Raw genomic sequence first — 14886 nt, forward strand, 5'->3', positions numbered from 1 at the left:
CATGTCTGCATGAGGCTCCTAGACCTCAGAAGAAAAGTGTACATGCACCCACATCCCTAACTCAGATACTGTCTTCAATTGAGAGCAACTTGTAAATGGAAAAAAAAATTTTTTTTTCAGTGGGAATGGGAAAAACACACCCTCTTAAAGGGAGTTTGTGGCCAACAAAAAACAAACCCAATGAAATTTTTGGAATTTCATTGTTTCATAATGGTTGTTAAGTCATGGATTTTTCTATTTTGCTAGTTCTACTTTCCATAAATATTATGGCTTACAGTTTTGTGTTTTATGGTATTTGTGTGTTCATGAACATGTGTGTTTCTCTGTCTTATGAATATCATTCATGCATTCATTCAGGAGTCATTAATATATGCAGAAGAATTTTTTATTTGGTTGTTTGTTCCTATTCTGAATTGACCATTTTTGTTTTATTTTAGACAATATTATTCCTTAGATGTGTCTTTGTTTAGTAAGGAGAAACAGAAAGTGTTTAAGTTCAAAAGGGAATGGAAGAGGGGAGGAAACTGTAGGAGCAGCGTAGGAGAAACAGTAATCTGAATATATTTTATGAAAAAAAATCCATTTTCTGCAAAAGAAAAAAATAACGTGAGAGGATAAAATGGCCATATTTAAATTGTGCTGACAGTTTATCCAACATAATAAATTGATGGACGTTTGTCATCCTGAGCCTTAAACATTAGTTTTCTGGAGCTGGGGACCTTCAACATCAATATTCAGTTTCCTGGATGACGGCATAGTGGTAGGGTGTCGGTTCACAGATAGGAAAACAGAAAGATGGAAAGACAATAAATAAAAGGACTTTTGGGAAAGATACGTGGGGATGATTGACAATTAATTGCTATCAAAAGAGAAAAATGAGAACAAAGATATACCTGTGTTGTTATATTTGGATGTATTTATCAATTAAGCGAATGATGCTTTACGTGAGTGTAGTGTACAAAACTGGAAGATATAATTTCAGAAGGATGAGATTTCTGGTCATTCAAAAAATACTTCATATTAATTCATGCTAACTTTTACGTTACCATAGGAAATGTGTAGGTTCAATAATGGCATCAATTATTCACTTTGCAAACTTGGGTGATTTTTACATCAGAAAATATTTTTAAGACATTTATTTATTTGTTCATGTGTATGTGTATTTCTGTGTGTGTTGCTTACATGTGGGATTCAGAGACCAACTGGCAGGACCCAGTTTTCTCCTTTGACCATAGATAAATCAGAAGTTTAACAAAGCTACTTTCAACACAGAAATATCTAGAATTATATATAAAACTGTATCAAGTAATAAATATTCATGTAGGTGATACTGAAGAAATATTTGGAGTCCTTATAATAGTAAGTGATTTTGTAATTCCCACTAAACTGAATATAGAAAAATAAATATTTTATATGTTATTATTCTAACACATTTTAAGGAAAACCTTTCTCTACTATGACAAAATGACAGGCTGCAATACAGTCGTGTTCCAATTCTGCAATAAAAATTATAACGTTTTCCTAAGAAATGCTATCTCTTCTTGGTAATGATTTGAAAACAGTGAGAAAAGAAAGGGTCTGTAGATGTGAATAACAGAAATAGCATTTACTGGTAACAGTGAAACCTTTGTTTTTGTGCTAATTTGTACCAAATGAGAAGGCTGGGGAGGACACACATTTTCCTTTTATATTTCTGGAATATTTCTATAGTTATTCAGTTTGTATGTTTGTACACACAGCTGAACTTCTTCTTCTCAGATGGCTAAAGAAAGAGAAAGGCCACTGGAGAAGAATGGCTTTGTTAGTAGTAAATTCCTGCAGAATTCACATTCTGCTCCAGATATTTCTTATTCCATATAATCAAATTACCAAAACTTCATCCAATATAGGAATATTCAGTTTTAAAGAAAGCCCTGTAAAGTTTAGAACCAACCTCCCCTCAGTGCAAAAAAAAAGGGGGCTCTCATTTTATTTTATAATAACACAACACTAAAATCACTCCTCAAAATATAATTGCAAATATGCATTAACTGTGAGAGTTCTGAATAAAACTGATAAAATCTGTTTCCTTTCACTTCTCAGCCTCTAATTTGCAAAGATGAAAAACCTTTCAATCAATCTGAAAAGAAGTGCTCTGAGGACAAAACAGAGGGAAGAAGGCCACTTCAAATACACATGATGGTAGATGGTCCTGTTCTCTGTTATTAGAAGGGAGAGAAAAAAATCCATGCCAAGATAGGTTTTATATTAATTATTATATAAGCAGAACTGTGGTTTGGATTTGAACTATCTCCTAATAAAAAGCTCATGTGTTGAAGCCTTGATTCTCTCAGCCAGCAGATTTAAAATTGAGCAATGACTGGGCCATACAAGCCCTGACATAATAACTCTATGGATTCATTTGATGACATTTTACGAAGGTTGTAAAAAGGAAGGAAGTCAGGTTTATTTCTTTGCAAGAAAGTACCTGGAGCCTGTTTTTGTTTACCTATGTCTTACCTTTCTCTGTTCCTGGCTCCCTAAAGGTGAGTAAAACCCTTTACCAGTCTCACACTGTTGTGATATTTTTCCTGGCCACAGACCTTTTTTAACCATTTATAGCACATTTTGTGGTCACACTCACCTACCACTTTCTCTTACACTTTTCCCGCCTCAATCTACCCTCTTCCTCTCAACAAGTCTTAATACCAATAGAAATATTGTTTCTCTTTTACTTACTTCTAGGTTTTCAGTTTTTGTTTTGTTTTGATTTTAAACCTACCAAGTTTAAAATAAATTACCCATTTGGACACTGGAACACAGACTACTCAAAAATGGCTACACCACAGTAGACAATGAATCTTCTTTACCGCTGCTATCAACCACCATCAGTTCCCTAGAGAGGGTTCCTTGCCCAATGAACTCTCTCTTCCACCCTTGGCTGAATAGAAAGCTATAGTTTCCTAGTGACTGGCATTAATAAATTGTGTAGTTACTTTGGGGGATCATTGATCATAACAAAGGGAACAGAATAATATTATCTAATAATTCAGCTCTAGTTGGCTCATTTTCTCATTTTTACCCTATTATTGAAAAATAAGTTCTTTCCTCATATAATATATCCTGACTGTAGCTTCCCTTCCCTCTGCCCCTCCTAGTTCCACCTCCTCTCCCCTCTGGATGCACTTCTTCTCTGTCTCTCATTAGAAAGAAAAGGCTTCTAAAATAAAACAACCAAACATGACAAAAAATATGATAAAATAAGGCAAAAAAAAAATCTCACCTAGGCTGGATAAGGAAATCCAATGGAAGGAAAATAAACAAGCACAAGAATGAGATACCTACTCTTTCATGCATTCGGGAGTCCCATAAAACTACATATATATAGTATATATATATATATATGTTTTTATATATATATATATATATATATATATGCAGAAGACTTGATAGAGAAACATGTAGACCCTGTGCTTGCTGCTTCTGCCTTATGAGTTCATTAGGGCCCTGCTTAGTTGATTCACAGGGCCTTGCTTTCCTGGTGTTTGTCATCCCCTCTGCTTTTTATAATCTTTCCACCTCCTCTACTGCATGTTGTTTTTTTTTAATCTGAGGGAAGTGATTTAATAGAGTAATCTGATTTAAAGTCTCTCTCTCTGGACAATGTCTGCTTATGGGTCTCTGCATCGGTTCCTGTCTGCTGACTGAGGAAGCGTCTCTGTTGATGACTGAATAAGGCACTAACATATGACTATAGCAGAATATATATCCTAATAGTGCTTCAGTTCTACCCTGTCTCTGGGCTATCTAGTCTAGGGCACTGGAGGCACAGAAATTGCGTACTATTCAACCAATGTCTTATTTGACTAAAGGTTCAATCCCTGCGTTGGAACTCATGCCCGACAATGCTTGAGAACCACAGACTAGACAACCGAGACACCTAGGGTAAAATCCATTTTTAAACTGATTTGGGCTAATTTTGATAGTAGTAATACCTTAATTTAGATTTAGTGAACATTTTAAATATGCTCCTCATCCTTTTTGTTCTTACAATAACAGAGTATCTCAGTTAAGATATGATGCATCCAATTAAAATGCATAAACAAAATACATCAAAACAAAAATATATCAAAATAAAAATGTTTATTAGTCCCTTAATAAACATTTAGTGCATACCAATGAAATGGTGAACAGATTACCTGACATATTTGTATTCTGTTCTATGGTGGTCAGCTATATCTGGGCATGGATTGCTGTGGAGTTTAGTTGATATATCCAGTGTCATTCTATTACTGAAAACTAATTTCACCCTTTTTTTCTTAATTCATCTATTTTCATTTGTTTTTGTTTTGTTTTGATGTTGTTTTTTGTTTCCTTTTTGTACTTTTGTTTTTTAGTTTATATTTTTAATTAAAGAGAACATAAAATAGGATAAGAAGAAGGTGAAGAAAACTAAGAGCCTTGGGGGAGAGGATAGACTATGGTCAAAATATACCACATGAAAGCATATTTAAATATGTAAAATTTGAAATATAGAAAATGTTTAATAAATTATGGCAGATTCCAGTACTCATCTATTCATCTTCTTTATACGACAGGAGATACCTGAAGATAGTTAAAAGCTTATTTGCTTGCATTCTTGCCACTACATTCAGTGATTGATAAATATTAGTCCCTTAATAAACATTTAGTGCATACCGATGAAATGGTGAGCAGATTACCTGACAACTAGCCATTGCACTGGAGAACATAAGCAGGTACTCAGGGATTCTGGGCATGCTTACCTTATATGAGTTCTTTCTTTTATTTTGTTCATATTAATACTGTGAAGTATCCACTATGAAAATTAACATAATGAAACTTATCAACTCTGTATATTCCTTAGTATTTAATAGCTATTTCATTCTTTGCATAGTAAAATATATTACATTAGAAATATAAGTAACTTTATACATTTTTCATTCTATAGCTGAACATTTTTTCCCAATTTCATTTGGATTCCCTTTGCAGTCAGATGTAAAAAAGAAAGCTATTATAGACATTCTGACATGAACTATTTGAAGAATACAAACCCTATTTTCTGTAGATAGATATTTAATGATTTGATTTTAGGGCTATATGAAAATGTATGTTAAATAAATGTAAGCAAGATTAGAAAAAAGTCTCTAAAATGATTTTTATCATTTACATTTAAGCCAGAAAAGTACAAACACTATTGTTGCTGAATATTTGATTTAAGAGTCTGCATTTTTAATATTATAGATTAGCCACACTAGTAGGTATAATAATCCCATACTATAGTTTTCACGTGTGTCATCTGGCAATTAATAATGCAGAGTATATTTTCATGTGTTTGGTCTCAAGGCTATGTTGGTATATGAGATGTAAATTTCAGTAGCATGGGCGATTTTCCAAAGTTGTATTCAAAGACTTTGAAATGCAATAAAATTTGAAAAATGAAGCAATGAGCATTCATGCTCAGAGCATGAATTTTAACATTAGCTATTCTTTCTTTGTCAAGCATGACTATATCCCATCAACATTCTAGCTGTCTGTTTGCACGACCTCATCCTGAGGAAATGTTAAAGATGTCCATATGCCCCAAATAGGTATTAAGGGCAAGCCAAGGTAACAGTTTCATCAAAGTCGAACTTAGTAAGCAGCAGAGTTTAATTGGATTACAAGCAGAACTGGGTGATAGTTTACTGGCAGAAGCATAGGTGACCGCAAAGCAGCTGTGTCACAGAAAGCCCTACCATTTCATGGATAATAGGCTCATACATGCAGCATCTTTCAGGTAGTCTCCTAGTCTTTGAATATTCAAGCATTATTCTTGTTTTTATCAAAGCTTCATATTCATATTTTACTCATTAATTTAAATAGCTAAATGATTTATGTGGGGACACTTATCTATTAGTTCTTCAGTATTTTATTTAAAATTTATGATAATTATTTTAAATAATTTCATACCTAAATGTTATATTCATTTCATTCACTTTCTTCCTTTCAACTCTGGTGTCTCTACTCCCTCTCAAATTTATGACATCGTCTTTAATTTTTGTTGCATACACATATGACATGCATTTGTATATACAAATATATTCTACTGCTTCCATCTGGTGTTGCTCATATGTGTATATGTTTAAGCCTCACTGTTTGATGAAAATTTGAAAGAGCTTACATAGGCTTAACATTTTGAAAAAGATAAAAAAAAAATCCAACATCATGAGTACATTTAATACATAAGAACATCAGTCTATTTTACATTTTACTTTCATAAAATCAGTAAATTACAGACTTGGAATTCTATAATACACACGCATTTGAGAGAGAAGATAGATATAACACAAAGGTTTATATAGATAAGGAATTGAAAACATAACACAATTTACTGTATTAGATTCGATTATAGAAATGTTCTGAAATGAGTTGCCTTAAACGATTCTTGCTTGCTTCATGATTATCCATGAGTCTCTCAGAGTTTAAATCCATGTGCGGCAGCCTCCAGATGACTTTCAGATGGATCTGGCTCAGTGCTCTAACGACTCTTTTAGGGCTTTAAAATCCTTGGATGAACTAGGTGCTCAGATCACTGGTTTCAACCTCCTGATAACTTTGAGTTAGTGCTTCAAATGATAACTGTAAATTGCTGAGCTTCCAAATCTAACAAAAATAAATTGTTCCGAACACAGTGTTGCAGTATCTGTATAATTTCCCTAAATCCTCATTGTTCCTACAATATCTCATTCTCACTATAACACTGATCAGCAGACTCTTCTTTCTTATCTGCATGGTACACTTAAGTGATTGCAACAATGAAAGAAACCTATGCTGTGTTCTTGGTACTGTGGAAATATGGTACTGGAAGCATTAGATAGATAGAGAAAGCTGTTGATTTTCAGAAATGCACTGGTCTGGCCAGAACAAAATGTCATCTCTATAATTTCAAAAATACAGAATCTTACTGGTCCTGTTTCCATCAAAACAGATAAGTTTACATACCCTCCTCCCTTGATTCCGAGATGGTCCTTGGATTCCAGAAGATACAGATAGTATTGAAGCTAAGTAGCTCTAATAAAGTTACCCCTACATAGTTGAAACCCATTTATCAGTATTTTTTTTTTTTGCTTTGAAGCTTGTTTTTCTCTGAAACTAATAAAGCTAATTCAGCTTTTATCTGAGTAGCATTAACCTACTTCCTTTAAGTCTAGACAGGATCATGTTAAAATGAGTGTTTGGGAGAAAATTGATTGAAAGATAGATAGATAGATAGATAGATAGATAGATAGATAGATAGATAGATAGATCGACCCTAACCAGCGAAACATGCATATTGAAGAGGATATTGAATCCCCTTTGACTCAATGAGTTACCCTCAAAGGCCACTAGAAGACAGATTCTGTATCAAGAACACAGCCTAAGTTTCTTTCTTTGTTGATCACTTAAGAAAGTAAATGTACATGTCTCAGTGTACTATGCAGACAATGATGAAGAGGCTGCTGCATCCGTGTTATAATGAGGATGGGACATTGTAGGCACAATGAGGATTTAAGGAAATTATACAGATACTAAAACTCTTTGTTTAGAACAATTTTTTTGTTGAATTTAGAAACTCAACAATTTAGTTATCAACCAAAGCACAATCTGCTGAATAGAGGCAGATGCACAGTTTACACAAGATACAGGGATAGTTGTGACTTGACTTAGTTTGTGCACATGTTATCAAAGCTGTGAGGAACTTCTGCCTACTCTGTGTCTATTATCAACCTGGTAGCAGGCTTAGAATGCACAGATATTGAGACATAATTTCTAACAGTTATTGCAGAATCAATATGACAATGTATTTTCAAAATGTGTAGCAAACATGACTCTGTTTGGTTCTTTCTCTGTTGTTTGACAACATACATTATGAATGCAAATGAATAAATTAGAGGGATATTCATAACTTGTAAATAAAGATAGAAATAATGTTATTTGTTTTTTATTTATAACACATGGCATTTAATAACTATTTGTTACATTTAATATGCCTATTATATTGTTGGGTAAAAAGATAGAAGTTTTATCATTATTAACATTAGTTATGGTAGAATAAAAATCACATGAGCATAACAAACATTCCTGTCTCAAACACCAGCTATGTACTAAGGTACCTCAGTCTTCGACATATAATAGAAACACAAGCCCACTCTCTGCTTTTTGTATCATGATCTGCTGGTTGAGAATTTATTTGCAAGAATGGAATTACAGTTGTACAGCCATAACTATCTATTCTATATCCTTTCCTAGGGAAATCTATTCATGACACCATTCCCTACTCAATATCTAATCTCTGTGGTTATGTGGATGGTCATTTGGTAATCATTAACTTAACAATTAACATCCATATCACTCAGGATGATTTTTTCTTGTGCCATCTGTTTACCTGAGAATTTCATGATTTAACCATTCTAATGGCTCAGGAATAATTCATTTTGTAAATATACCAGATTCCCCTTATCCATTGAGCTGCGGAAGGGCATCTGTGTTGTTTGTTTATTAAGAATAGAACAGAAATTAACAAGATTGGGCAAGTATCTCCAGTACAATGATGCATCCTTTAGTACCCAAGAGTAGTAGAGATGGAGTTTGAAACAAATGGATTTTTATCTTTTTAAAGAGCTACCACACTGATTTACCATGTGACTGAACAAGTTTGCACACACACCTGAAATTGATGAGTGTTTTTCTTACTCAGCATCCTTGTCGGCATGTGATGCTAGTTCTTTCATTAACTAAGGGGGCGGTGCTACAGGAACTTCTTCAGCCAATAGCCTTTAAGATGCCCATCCACTTGCGTGGTCATGGCTTCTTATACCATAAATGCTGATGTAAAGCATGCACTCTTTCTCTCTTCTGGTTGCTGGATTTGGTTCCTGTTCCCCGTTCAAGCAGAAGACTGTGATCTGTGAGTCTACCCCTACAAAAATAACCCTTTATTATACTCATTTCCGAGCTAGTATGGGATTTCTTCTTCACCTATGAGCCCGGCTTAGTTGATTCTCTGGGTTGAACTCCTGAGGGTTGGAAAGCTTTTAATGCCTGCCCCTATTTTACTAGAGTTTATGGGTTTCTTTAAATTGCTTATCTGATCTTTATTTAACTTTAGTAGATCGTGTGTATTGAGAAAAGTATCCATTTGTTTCAGAGTTTCAAACTTGGTGGAGTACAGGTTTTTAAAGTATGTTTAAGAGTCTCTGAATTCCCTGTTGTTATGTCTGCTTTTCATCTCTAATTTTGCTGATGTGTGTCTTCTTCCTTTGTCTTTAAGATTTTTGATAATGGCTTGTCAATCTATAGATTTCCTCAAAGAACCAGCTCTTTGTTTCAACGATTATTTATACTTTTATTCTATTATTTCTACTTTATCAGTTTAAGGCCTGAATTTGATTATTTCTTGTTGTCAACTCCATCTAGACATGATTGCCCCCCTTTTTGTGTCAGACTTTTCATGTAAAATATTAAGTTACTAAAAATTTTCCAATATCTTTGTGTAGACTCTTAGTGCTATGAGCTTGCCTCTTAGAACTGCTTTTATTGTACCACGTAAGTTTGGGCATGTTGTGCGTTCATTTCCACTAAATTCCAAAAAGTCTTTAATTTATTTCTTAATTTATAGTTTTCATCCTATTGTGAGTTGTTCATTTTCTGGAGTTAGTAACTTTTCTATTGTTTCTATTACTGTTGATGTCCATCAGTAATAATTGGTGGTCAGATATGAGGCGTTATTCACAATATTTCATAATAAAATTCATATTATTTATATGATGCATACCATATTATTATATCAAGTATGTTAGACTTGCTTCTTGTATGATAATGTGGTCAGTTTTGTAGTAAATTCCATGAAGTGCTTAAACGACAGTCTATTCTTTGTGTTTAAATGAAATGTTCTATAAATATCTGTTAGAAGCATTGGTTGATAAGGTCATGTAACTTCAACATTTCTCTGTTTACTTTTCATGTAGAAGACAAGGCTGTTGGTGGAAATGGGGTACTTAAGTCTCTTACTATCAGTGTGTGAGGTCCAACATGCAATATAAGCTGTTTAGTAGTGTTCCATTTACAAACTTGTTATAACTGTGGCAACGATGTTAAGTATTGCAATGTCCACTTGGTGGGTTTTATTTTATGAGTATGTAGTGTCCTTCTATATCTATTTGGATTAGTTTTGAAGTCTATTTTTTTCAGATATCAAAGTGACTGTCACAGCTTACTTCTTGTGTCAATTTGTGTAGAGTATCTTTCCCTATTCTTTTACCCTAACGTAATGTTGGTGTTTGATGCTATGTTGTGATTCCTGAATGTAGCAGGAGGGTGCACCTGTGTCTTTCTATCGGCAAATTGAGACAATTAATATTGATTTGTATCAATGAAGAGTGTTTGTTGGTTCCCTTTTTTTTTCTGGTGTGTGTGTGTGTGTGTGTGTGTGATTTAAATTTGATTTTCTAATCTGGGACTATTTATTGTTTGTGATTCTTAGTTATGATTTTTTTGTGTTGGTGTACTGGTGTGTCTGTGTATGTGTGTGTTTCCTCTCTAAATTTTCTGGTCTGTAGTTAACTATTCTTTGCTTTTTCTTGGATTTGCATAACTTTTTTGGGTTGGAGTTTTTGTTCGAGCATCTTTTGAGGGAAAGGATTTATAGCTAGATGTTATTTAAATTTGGTTTTATCATGAAATGTTTTATTTTATACACTAGTTGTGATTGAAAGTTCTGCTGGATATGGTAGTCTGGGAATGTTAAGAATGTGTAGAATATTTGTTCAGGTACTCTGGCTTTTAAAGTCTCCACTTAGAAATTAGGCTTGACCAATATCATTACACCTTTTTTGGTTCTATACTTGTAGTGTTTTTGTTATGCCCTGAGGGGATTTTCTTTATTGATCTAGTTTATTTAATGTTTAGTATGCTTCTTGTACCTTGAGAGGTATCTCATATTTCAAAGTAGGGAATTTTTATTCTGTTTTTGTTGAAAATATAGTCTGTGTCTTTGTTTTGGTTTCTTTTTCTTCCTTTATTCCCAATAGTCTTATATCTAAATTTTCGAAGAGTCCTGATTTTTTTTTCATTTCTTTGTGAAAGGAGATTTTTAGACCAAACATTTTCTTTGATCAAGGAATTTATTTCTCCTAATGTGGCTTCAGTGTCTGAGATTCTCTCATATATCTCCTGTATTCTTCTTATGAGCCTTGCCACTGAGATTCCTGCCTGTGTTTCTAAATTTTTCATTTCCAGATTTCCCACTTGGGTTTTCTTTTACAGTTTTATTTCTGATTTCAAGTCTTAAGAAGTTCTTTATTCACTTGTTCAATTGTTTGTTTATATATCCATATATTTCTTTATGGGATTTTATTCATCTCTTTAAGAAATTCTATCATTATACAAAAACCATGTCAAGGACTTTTTTATAACATTTCAGCTATATTGAAATTCCTAGGTCTGTAGTGGTAAGGTATGTTGTTCCAGCAGAGACATATTGGCCTCGTTGTTTTTGATTATGTGTGTGTGTGTTTTTTCCTAGAGTCTACACATCTAAGATTGTAAATATTGTAATTATAGGTGCTGATAACTGGTCTTGTCTTTTTTTTGGGTGAGTGTGTTGATACTTTGTTTCTATTTCTTCTCTGGTTCTTAGCAGAGTGTGGTGGTTGTTTGTTGCAAGTTTGAATAGTCTTCTGAGGTTCTGATAGGTGTGGCCTCTGAAGATTCAGTACTAGCATTATCCCATTGTCAACATAATAACCCAGCTTGAAGATTTCTGGCTACTTCTGTTTTCTCAGGTTTGTTGTTGTTGTTGTTATTGTTGTTTTTGATACATTATAGCTTTTATACCAGCAGGGGAAGACACACAACTTCCAGGTGATAATTACTATAACAATCATAAATAACCTACTAGCAACATCTTCTTTGCCTAAAGCTCTTATCTCAATTAGGATAATTGGCCACACATTCAGAGGAAGGAAGAAATGGATAGAGAACTGTATTGCCTATAGAAATTTGGTAAGCTCTGGAATTTTCCTAGGATTCTAAAAGGTCTCGGCATATTCAAAGCCATTCCAATGAAAAGAAATGTTGGTACAGGGATGACAACACTAGTTTTTCACTTGCTGACCAGGATACTACACAGAAAGCCATTGGAAAGCAGAGCTTTGTTGTTGAGGAGTTGATGTTTGAGGATGGGATTTCAGACATATTTGTTTAGGACAGGAATAGTATGGACCAAGACTATTAACGAGCATTCCAATTAGTCATTGGCTATATACTCAGCTCTTCTTACCACAGTGAGAACTCTGAAGCCAGGCATAAATGTTAAAAACAGGAACTTACAGATAAAAACAAGCAAAGTAACAAAGACAGAACAAAACGACAAAAACCACATAGGCATCAGTGAAGCCAGTAGGCACACAGAAGTCACACAAGATCCATAAGTTTCATTAAGAAGAGTAGTAAAGAAAACATGAGGGAGAAAAACAAAATGGGAAATAGACTGAAACCAAACTTTGGGATCCTTGTGTGTGTGACTAAATGAGTCATTTTATATGCGAGCTAAAATGTCCAGTGTTCACCAACACAGATCATGAGATACCAAACAGGAAATTATACCACAAATGCAAAGGGCAGAAAAGAAAAAAAAATGCTTCCCTAAGATAGTCAGGAATATTTATAAGTGACCCGAAATAAAATCAGGTCCAATCAACATGGGCAAAGAATATAAAACTATGTATAAGAAAAGTAGAAATTCTGACAGGTGTAAGATGGTATCTCAAAGTTGTTTCGATTTGCATTTCCCTGATTACTAATGAGGTTGAGCATGACCTTAGGTGTCTTTTGGCCATTTGAACTTCTTCTTTTGAGAATTCTCTGTTCAGTTCAGTGACCCATTTTTTAATTGGGTTAATTAGCATTTTAAAGTCTAGTTTCTTGAGTTCTCTATATATTTTGGAGATCAGACCTTTGTCTGTTGCGGGGTTGGTGAAGATCTTCTCCCAGTCAGTAGGTTGCCTTTTGGTCTTAGTGACAGTGTCCTTTGCTTTACAGAAGCTTCGCAGCTTTAGTAGGTCCCATTTATTCAATGATGCCCTTAGTGTCTGTGCTGCATCTGGTGATGGATGGAGATAGAGACAGAGACCCACACTGGAGCACTGGACTGAGCTCCCAAGGTCCCAATGAGAAGCAGATGGAGGGAGAACACGAGCAAGGATGTCAGGACCACAGGGGGTGCACCCACCCACTGAGACAGTGGGACTGATCTATTGGGAGCTCACCAAGGCCAGCTGGACTGTGACTGAAACAGCATGGGATAAAACCGGACTCTCTGATCATGGCGAACAATAAGGACTGATGAGAAGCCAAGGACAATGGCACGGGGTTTTGATCCTACTTCATGTTCTGGCTTTGTGGGAGCCTAGCCAGTTTGGATGTTCACCTTCCTAGACATGGACGGAGCGGGGAGGACTTTGGACTTTCCACAGGGCAGGGAACCATGACTGCCCCTCAGACTGGAGAGGGAGGGGGAGAGGAGTGGGGGAAGGGGGAGAAGAGTAGGGGAGGGGGAGGGAAATGGGAGGCTGGGAGGAGGCGGAAACTTTTTTTTTCCTATTCTCAATTAAAAAAAAAGTAGAAAAATATGCATCACAATAGAGAATGACAACGAGATAGGAAGTAAGTAGGATTCTATTTTTGAGAGACAGCATGGATTAAACAGCACATTCTTTAAAATGACATTTTTCCCCCAGGAGATGAATGTTGAAAGAAGTGATGATAAATCAACACAAATCATTCAGGCTGAGCAAAGGAAAGTTATTAAACAAAATGAACAGAAAAAGATTCTTAACACATCGAACTATCAATGCTTGAAGAAACAAAAATTTCTATCATTCTGATTTGTTGATTATATATTATGCATATATATATATATAAATGTATGTGTGTGTCATTCATGTCATTTATAGTTAAAATATTAAGGCACATTGAAAATTTTAAGTACAAATAAAATGTAATGCAATCAGACAATGGTATAAAATGTGCACATGTGTAGTGTGTGTGTTAGAGAGAAAGAGAGATACCATATCTCTATTAAAAGAAAAAAGCTCTGTAACAAAAGTTGTGCCACCACAGAAACTCGTTTAAAATGGAAAAAGAAAATAGAGAGAAGGTTTCATGGTCAACAAGAAAAAAGGGCATCCTACAGAATGGGAAAAGATTTTCACCAACCCTACATCAGACAGAGGGTTGATCTCCAAAACATACAAAGAACTCAAGAAGTTAGCCATCAAAAGAAAAAAAATCCAATAAAAAAATGGGGTAAGACCTAAACAGAGAACTAAACAGAGGAATTTAAAGTGGATGAAAGACACTTAAGAAAATGTTCAACATCCTTAGTCATCAGAGAAATGCAAATCAAAACAACTCTCAGATTCCATCTTACACCTATAAGAAGGGCCAAGATCAAAAACACTGATGACAACTTATGCTGCTGGAAAGAATATAGGGTAAAGGGAAAACTCCTGCATTGCTGGTGGAAGTACAAACTGGTACAGCCCCTTTGGATATCAGTATGACAATTTCTCAGAAAATTAGGAAGCAAGCTACCTCAAGACCCAGAAATACCACTTTTGGGTTCATACCCAAAGGATACACATTCATACCACAAGGACATGTGCTCAGCTATGTTCATAGCAGCATTGTTTGTCATAGCCAGAGCCTGGAAACAACCTAGATGCCTCTTTGACTGAAGAATAGATAAAAGAAATGTGGTACATTTATACAGTGGAGTACTTCACAGCAGAAAAAAAGTAATGACATCTTGAATTTACAGGCAAGTGGATGGATCTAGAAAAGATTATTTTGAGTGAAGAAACCCAG

This window comes from Alexandromys fortis, unplaced genomic scaffold, assembly GCF_014885135.2.
Source record: "Alexandromys fortis isolate MF-2015 unplaced genomic scaffold, M_Fortis_MF-2015_v1.1 scaffold_2_26212498_36691700, whole genome shotgun sequence".
Lineage (NCBI taxonomy): Eukaryota > Metazoa > Chordata > Mammalia > Rodentia > Cricetidae > Alexandromys > Alexandromys fortis.